Genomic DNA, 8,888 nt, shown 5'->3' with positions numbered 1-8,888 from the left:
GTGAGGACGACTATCCTCGCTCCGGGAAGGAATACTTCCCAGCACACGCCTCTACCCGGCAGCTGCCACTGGTGGTTATCTCTCATTGAGCGCAGCGCTTTCCCCGAACCTATCACAAACGGAGCCCTGACACCAAGGGCTGCACTGTGTGCCAGGAGGCAGGACCTTCTTCCTGCACTCTCGCAAGGTGGAGTCCGTCTCGGAATCCACGCCCGCGTGGCCAGACAGACTTTCCCTCAGCAGAGTACCTGCCCTGCCTGACATTACCAGCCCAGACTGCTGCCCGGGCCTCTGGCCTCTTCCCACCCCTCGAGAGCCTTCAGGCTCCATTCTCCACTCAGTCTCCTGCCTTCCTGCTGGCCACATGCCCCGCCTAACCCTCTCTCCTGCCGTAACCACAACAGCCCTCGTCATCTTTCCCTCAGCTACGACCTCCTCTCCCTTTAGATTCTCATGACCTGCCGGCCACACTGTCTTTTGTGCTTTATGAAATAGACCTCACGCCTTAATTTATCTGTTTCTTATGTCTCCCATGCGGTCCTAAATTGAGAACAGGAACAGGGGACTGCCACTGCCTGCCTCTCATTTGGGACCCTGGTTGCATCCCCATGAGGGCAGATTGGGTGAAATTCTGAACCACAGAGAGTGGACGTTGCTTGTAAGTCAGTTAGATAAGGAGGCTTCTTCAGGATCACCCTTGCCTCCATTTTCAGAAGATCTTGTAGGAATTTGAGTGCTGGCTTCCACTTTCCTTAGGCAAAGAAACCCTTTAAGGAAGCAGGATGCTCTTTGCTTAGGGTTGACCGGCCTCGGGCTGTAGTGCCCAGTTACCTGCTGGTTGCTTCAGGCCTCATACCTCCAGGGAGTTCTGTTGACCCATCTGAAGTTCCGCCTACAAGATTTAGATTTGTTTTCCAAGTCGAAACAAAGACCAGACTGAGACAGGGTCCTCTGCCATCCCAAGTGGGCACTGCCACTAATCTCTAATGCCACCTTGGGAAAGGCAGCCCCATCTTACTTGGTCGGCCCTATCCCTTCAGAGACATGCACAGAGTGAATGGCTCAGAAGTGGTTCACCTTCCTTTTTGAGCCTATTGTTCCAGGTCTGTCTTGCCTCACAATGCCCTTGATGATCCAGGAGCCCACTGTGCAAGAGTCTGGAATTCCTTTGAGAATCTCTAGGCTCATGCTGAGCTGCACTTGGATCCTGGTATCTGCCCATGTCAGAGGCTGCAGGCTCATCCTCAAGGTTAGTGTACTTCATCTTGGCATCCCAGGAACTAGCCCCAAATGCACCTCCCAGCAGAGCTCATAATTTCTGTGGAATGAAGATTCACCTGGAAGTTTAAAAGTCCACAGTTGCCTTTATTTATTTATTTTTTTAAAGATTTATTTATTTGAGAGGGGCGCCCCGGTGGCTCAGTTGGTTAAGCGACTGCCTTCAGCTCAGGTCATGATCCTGGAGTCCCGGGATTGAGTCCCGCATCAGGCTCCCTGCTCAGCAGGTAGTCTGCTTCTCCTTCTGACCCTCTTCCCTCTCGTGCTCTCTGTCTCTCATTCTCTCTCTCTCAAATAAATAAATAAAATCTTAAAAAAAAAGATTTATTTATTTGAGAGAGAGCACGCACGCAGGTGCGGAGGGGCAGAGAGAGAATCAAACAGACTCCCTCCTGAGTGCAGAGTCCAACGTGGGGCTGGATCTCAACACCCTGAGATCACAACCTGAGCCAAAACCAAGAGTCAGATGCTTAACCAACTGTGCCACCTAGGCACCATGATATCATCGGTATTTTAAAAGCAATTGTGGGGGCGCTTGGGTGGCAGTCGTTAAGTGTCTGCCTTCGGCCCAGGTCATGATCCCAGGGTCCTGGCATCAAGCCCCACAGCGGGCTCCTGCTTGGCGGGAAGGCTGCTTCTCTCTCTTCCACTCCCCCTGCTTGTGTTCCCTCTCTCATGCTGTCTCTCTCTGTCAAATAAATAAATAAAATCATAAAAAAATAGTAATAAAAGCAATTTTGGGGGCACCTGGGGGACTCGGTTGAGTGTCTGACTCTTGACTTGAGCTCAGGTCATGATCTCAGGGTTGTGAGATTGGCCCCATGTCAAGCTCCTCTCTCAGTGTGGAGTCTGCTTGGGATTCTCTCTCCCTCTGTCCCTCCCACTCATGTTCTTTCTCCCTCTCTCTCTCTCTCTCACTCCCTTTTACTCTCAAATAAACAAATCTTAAAAACAAAACAAAACAAAAAGCCTGATGATACCAAAAAAAAAAAAACCAAACCCCAAAAAACAAAAAACCTGTTGATGATACCAAAGATTGGTAAAGAGGTAGAATGACTGGAACTCTCATATGTTGCTAGTGGGCATGTAAATTGGTACAATTTGGAAAAATCTATGGCAGTACCTATTATAGCTGAGTATGTGTACCCTATGATCCAGAACTTCTACTTCTGGTTAAACTACAGAAATGAGGGGTGCCTGGGTGGCTCAGTCGTTAAGCATCTACCTTTGGCTCAGGTCATGATCCCAAGGTCCTGGGATCGAGCCCTGCATCGGGCTCCTGCTTGGCGGGAAGCCTGCTTCTCCCTCTCCCACTCCCCCTGCTTGTGTTCCCTCTCTCGCTGTGTCTCTCTCTGTCAAATAAATAAATAAAATATTTAAAAATATAAAAAATAAAATAAATAAAAATAAAATAAACAGAAATGAATGTTTATGTCCACTAAAAGGCAAAAGAATATTCATAGTTTTATTCATAACAGCCATAGATGGGAAATAATTCAAATGTCAATCAATATAAATTGAGGGTTCCCATGATGACCTAATTAGGTTTGACAATTTGTTATAATGGCTCACAGAACTCGGGAAAATAAATACTATTACCAGTTTATTATAAAGGATATTATAGAAGATAAAAATGAACAACCAGATGAAGAGGTACATAGAGTGAGGTCTGAAAGGGTCCTGAACACAGGATCTTCTGTCCCTGTGGAGTCTGGGGGGGACTACCCTCATGGCATGTAGATATATTCACGAATTTAGGGGCTCTCCAAACCCCATAGTTTAGGATTTATATGGAGGTTCCTTTATGAAGGCATGATTCATTAAATCACTAACCTTTGGTAATTAATTAAATCCCCATTCCTTTTTCCCTTCCCAGAGGCTGGAGGGTTAAGTCTGAAAGTTCCAAACCTGGAATCACATGGTTGGTTCCTTTGGCAACCAGGCCCCATCCTGAAGCTATCTAAGGAACCATCTTGAGTCACCCCATTAACATAAACTCAGGTTTGGTTGAAGACTTATTATAAATAACAAAAGATGTGCTTTTCACCATTATCACTTAGAAAATTACAAGAGTTTTAGGAGCTCTTATGCCAGGAACCAGAACAAAGACCAAATATGTATCATATCCCAATATCATAGTAATAGAAGTCAGAGTAGGGGCGCCTGGGTGGCTCAGTCGGTTAGGTGTCTGCCTTCAGCTCAGGCCATGATCCCAGGGTCCTGGGATTGAGCTCCACATCAGGCTCCCCTGCTCTGCAAAGAGCCTGCTTCTCCCTCTCCCTTTACCTGCCACTATCCCTGCTTATGCTGTCTCTCTCTGTCAAGTAAATAAAGTCTTAAAAAAAAAAGTCAAAGTAGACATTACTAACTCTACTAACTTGTTACTAGCTGGGAGGAGAACACAAGGAGGCTTCTGGTGTGCAGGAAATTTTTTTCTTTAAGATTTTATTTATTGGGGCACCTGGGTATCTCAGTCAGTTAAACGTCTACCTTCAGCTCAGGTCATGATCTCGGGGTCCTGGGATGGAGCCCCACATCAGGCTCTCTGCTCAATGGGGAGTCTGCTTCCCCTTTTCCCTCTAACCCTCCCCCCTGGTGGTGCTTTCTCTCTCTCTCTCTCTCTCTTTCAAATAAATAAATATCTTTTTTTTAAAGATTTTATTTATTTATTTGAGAGAGAGAGAGAGAACAAATGGGGGGAGGGGCAGAGAGAGAAGCAGACTCCCCACTGAGCAGGAGCCCAAGGCAACATGGGGCTCCATCCCAGGACCCTGGGTATACAACCAGAGCCGAAGGCAGATGCTTAACTGACTGAGCCACCCAGGGATCCCTATATATTATTCTTGTGAAAGATTATTTCAAATTGTACTATTTTAGAGCTTTAAATAAAAACCCCAACAGTTCTAATCTTCTTTACTCCCACCCCTCCAAGTCAGTCCTTGCAACCTTTCCCTCACGATGTGATGTGCAGAAGGAGGCCCATCAATGGTCAGAGGACCCAGGACCTGCTTACATTTTACATTCTCTTTGACTTGGTCTTGCCAGGAAGAATTAATAACAAGAAAATAGTTTAAAATACTTTGGACAGGGGCGCCGGGGTGGCTCAGTCGTTAAGCATCTGCCTTCTGCTCAGGTCATGATCCCAGGGTCCTAGGATCGAACCCCTCATCGGGCTCCCTGCTTGGTGGGAAGCCTGCTTCTCCCTCTCCCACGCCCCCTGCTTGTGTTCCTTCTCTCCCTGTGTCTCTCTGTCAAATAAATAAATAAAATCTCTAAAAACATATATTTAAAAAAATAAAATACTTTGGACAAATTTAATTATGTTATACATGCTTAGTAACAGTAATTCCTCCTGTTTATTTGCACAGATTCCTTGGAACAAACAAAGCAGATGTTGCCACAATTCCCTGTATGACTCTACCCTTAATCTGTTGGAGCTAATTAACTATCCTTGCTAGCAAAGGGCTTGGGAAGAAAGCATTTCTGTTAGGAAAAAAGATTTGGGATTTTAATTCATACAAACCATAATAAAGACAGCAAGAAGAGACCTGGAGGACATGAGAACATGAACAGGGACAGATGGTAAGCACTCAATATCTGCTCTCTGGTGATGTAAAGATGTTAGAGGTCTCCAACGCCTGTGAATGATAATATTTTTCAGATCCTGGGGCATAGATTACTAAAGATGGAAGATATTATAGAGAAAGTGCATCTCATTATTTACTCTTACAGAAAACTCAAACCAAAAAAGTCAAGTCATGTAGTCAGACAGTGGATGAGTAAGGACTGGAACGCAGGATTTCTGCTCTAGTTTATTTTCAGTTCTACCACATTAAATATCTGGGTCCACTTGAAGTTGCAAGTGGTCTTTATTTTAGCATTTTCCTAGTACTTTCATATTTTTTCTTTTTTCAGGACCTGAAATATTTTATCTAGAGTATCAACTACTTTGAGAGCAGAAATTCTATTTCTATATTTTATGTATAATTTGGTGCACACTGATAGATTTTGTGTTAAGTACAGACAATTTCCAGTCCTTCAGGAACTGATTATAAAGTTTGTAAATTACCCAGTTTCCTGGTTTTTGCCTCCTGCCTTTTTTTTTCCTTAAGATTTATTTATTTTAGAGAGAGAGAGCGTGCAAGTGAGGGGAGGTCCAGAGGGACAAAGAATCCTGAAGCAGACTCCTTGCTGAGTGCAGAGCCCTATGTGGGGCTAGAACCCCAAGATCATGACCCGACCTGAAACCAAGAGTCAGTCACTCAACCGACTGAGCTACCCACGTGCCCCAATATTTTCTTGTAACTTGTATAAATCTAAGATCATTTATTTATTTATTTATTATTACTTTTTTTAAAGATTTTATTTATTTATTTAAGAAAGAGAGAATGAGAGACAGAGAGCACGAGAGGGAAGAGGGTCAGAGGGAGAAGCAGACTCCCTGCTGAGCAGGGAGCCCGATGTGGGACTCGATCCCAGGACTCCAGGATCATGACCTGAGCCGAAGGCAGTCGCTTAACCAACTGAGCCACCCAGGCGCCCAAATCTAAGATTATTTAGAAATGGAAAGTTTGGGGCACCTGGCTGCCTCAGTCGGTGGAGTGTGTGAATCTTGATGTTGGGGTTGTAAGTTCGATCTCCATATTGGGTGATCTAGAAATTTAGTAATTTCTATTACTAAAAATAGAAATCTTGGGGCGGGGGCGCCTGGGTGGCTCAGTCGTTAAGCGTTTGACTTCGGCTCAGGTCATGATCCCGGGGTCCTGGGATCGAGCCCCGTATCGGGCTCCCTGCTGAGCAGGGGGCCCGCTTCTCCCTCTCCCACTCCCCCTGCTTGTGTTCCCTCTCTCGCTGTGTCTCTCTCTGTCAAATAAATAAATAAAATCTTTAAAAAAGAAAAAGAAATCTTGGGGCGCCTGGGTGGCTTAGTCGTTAAGCGTCTGCCTTCAGCTCAGGTCATGATCCCAGCGTCCTGGGATCAAGCTCCACATCAGGCTCCCTGCTCCACGGTAAGCCTGTTTCTCCCTCTCCCACTCCCCCTGCTTGTGTTCCCTCTCTGGCTGTGCGTCTCTCTGTCAAATAAATAAATAAAATAAAATAAAAAAATAGAAATCTTAAAAAAAATAAAAATAAAAATGGAAAGTTTAGGGGTACCTGGGTGGCTCAGTTGGCTAAGGGCCCAACTCTTAATTTTGGCTCAGGTCATGATTTTAGGGTTGTGAGATCGAGCCCCTTGTGAGGCTCTGCACTGGGTGTTGAGCCTGCTTAAGATTCTCTCTTGCCCTCTCTCTCTCTGCCCCTCCCCCTGACTCTCTCTCTTTCAAACAAAAAGGAAACTTTAGGGGTGCCTGGTTGACTCAATCTGAAGAGCACATGACTCTTGATCTTGGAGTCATGAGTTCAAGTCCCACATTGGGTATAGAGATTACTAAAAAAATAAACTTAAAAAAATTTTTAATGGAAAGTTTAAAAAATAAATAAATGAGTCAATTAGAATTCCAAACAGGATTTCCTAAAATGGAAAAGCACAGCTGTTGTTACTGAGTCCAAGCTTGTTCTGCTCACCACAAGAAAGACCAAGTTGAGAAGCAAGATGTTGCAGCAAGGAAAGCAACTTTATTTAGAAAGCCAGAAACCCAAGGAGATGGTAGACTATTGTCACAAAGAATCATATCCCCACAGCATGAAATTCAAGCTTCTTTTCTTCTTTTATGTTAGCAAAAGGGAGAAGGGGGGATGGGGAGTTGAAATCAAAAGGTGATTGACATCTGTAAACATATAAGGAAGGTCATATAACTTCTTTGTCCTTGGTCGGTTGATCTTTGTGTACAGGCAGGAATCTGGCCATGTCATTCCTATAAATCTTAAATATAGCACAGTTATTTTTTTAAAGATTTTTTAAATTTATTTGTCAGAGAGAGAGAAAGCACACAAGCAGGGGGAGTGGTAGGCAGAGGGAGAAGCAGACTCCCCGCTGAGCAGGGAGCCCAATGTGGGACTTGATCCTAGGACCCTGGGATCATGACCCGAGTGGAAGGCAGACACTTAATGGACTGAGCCACACTGGTGTCCCTAATTTTTCAACATTCTAATGATATTTCCAACTTACTCTCAAAAGGTCCATAAGAGAGAAGTTTCACTAATTTAATAATCATTTCTTAGGCCCTACTGCGTGGTAGGTGTGGTAGATGGCAGAGATCTGACTTGGACCTCATCCCTGCCCTCAGGGAACTCAAAGACTAGTAGGAGAACCCATTTAACTAAAATACCAGACAGTCTAAGGACTTATGGGAGCTCAGTGGAGCAAGAGGATATGGATGGCTTCTTAAGAGGGTCACATTGGGGCACCTGGGTGGCTCAGTTGGTTAAGTGTCCGGCTCTTGATTTCGGCTCAGGTCATGATCTCAGGGTTGTGAGATCAAGCCCAGGGCAGCTCCATGCTCAGCAGGGAGTCTGCTTGAGATTCTCTCTCTCCTTCTTCCTCTGCCTCTGTTCACATGAGTTCTCCATCTTAAAAAAAAAAAAAAGAAAGAAAGAAAAGAAAAAAGAGATCACATAAGCTAATTCTTAAAGGATGTAGAGGGTTTCAAGGGAGAACAATGGGTAGAAACTGGCTTTGATTAGAAGGGTGAAGGACAGAGGGGCGCCTGGGTGGCTCAGTTGTTAAGCATCTGCCTTCGGCTCAGGTCATGATCCCAGGGTCCTGGGATCGAGCCCCACATCGGGCTCCCTGCTCCGTGGGAAGCCTGCTTCTCCCTCTCCCACTCCCCCTGCTTGTGTTCCCTCTCTCACTGTGTCTCTCTCTGTCAAATGACTAAATAAAATTAAAAAAAAAAAAAAAACTTTTGCTTTCTTGGGGCACCTGGGTGGCTCAGTCGGTTAAGTGTCTGCCTTCGGCTCAGGTCATGATCCCAGAGTCCTGGGATGGAGCCCCATGTCCAGCTCTCTGCTCAGTGGGAGCCTGCTTCTCCCTCTGCTTGCTGCCACACCTGCTTGTACTCTCTCTCTGTCAAATAAATAAATAAAATCTTAAAAACAAAAACTTCTGCTTTATTTCCACCAAAACTTCTAACTTCTTCACATTACCTTACAGGGTCTTGTAAGGATTATTTTGATCTTCACAGTATCTGTGCTTTTGATAACAGAAGTCTGATTTTACTCTTTTTTTTTTTTAAAGATTTTATTTATTCATTTGACAGAGAGACACAGCGAGAGAGGGAACAGAAGCAGGGGGAGTGGGAGAGGGAGAAGCAGGCTTCCCGCGGAGCAGGGAGCCCGATGCGGAGCTCGATCCCAGGACCCTGGGATCATGACCTGAGCTGAAGGCAGACGCTTAACGACTGAGCCACCCAGGCACCACAGTTTGATTTTACTCTTAATTTTAGTTCACGTTTGGCCTAGAGTTGACCCAGCCATTTGACTCTAGGATTGGATACATAATCTAGTTCTGGACAAAGCTTGAGGTATTAGGGACAAGGCTTTCATAATGCAGGAGTTACTGTCCTCGAAGAATACAAAGCTGGAGCTGCTGGAATCAGTTTGCCATCCCATGGGGAAGATTAACTTTCTTTCTTTCTTTCTTTCTTTCTTTCTTTCTTTCTTTCTTTCTT

The 8,888-nt window shown here is 44.9% G+C and overlaps 1 long non-coding RNA gene across 1 annotated transcript in view; it reads left to right on the top strand.

Annotated features, from left to right (window-relative positions):
- Positions 1-1,195: 1,195 nt before the first annotated feature.
- Positions 1,196-8,888, top strand: part of LOC141370679 (uncharacterized) — a 32,231-nt gene continuing 24,538 nt past the window's right edge. The window contains exons 1-2 of the long non-coding RNA XR_012374936.1: positions 1,196-1,249; positions 4,647-4,860. This is a non-coding gene — a long non-coding RNA (uncharacterized lncRNA). The remainder of the gene's footprint in view (positions 1,250-4,646; positions 4,861-8,888) is intronic.

Source organism: Callorhinus ursinus, unplaced genomic scaffold (genome assembly GCF_003265705.2).
Source record: "Callorhinus ursinus isolate GAN/ISIS: 27379988/994484 unplaced genomic scaffold, GSC_fseal_2.0 scaffold42, whole genome shotgun sequence".
NCBI classification, from domain to species: Eukaryota; Metazoa; Chordata; class Mammalia; order Carnivora; family Otariidae; genus Callorhinus; species Callorhinus ursinus.
This window is presented reverse-complemented; position numbering and strand designations above follow the sequence as displayed.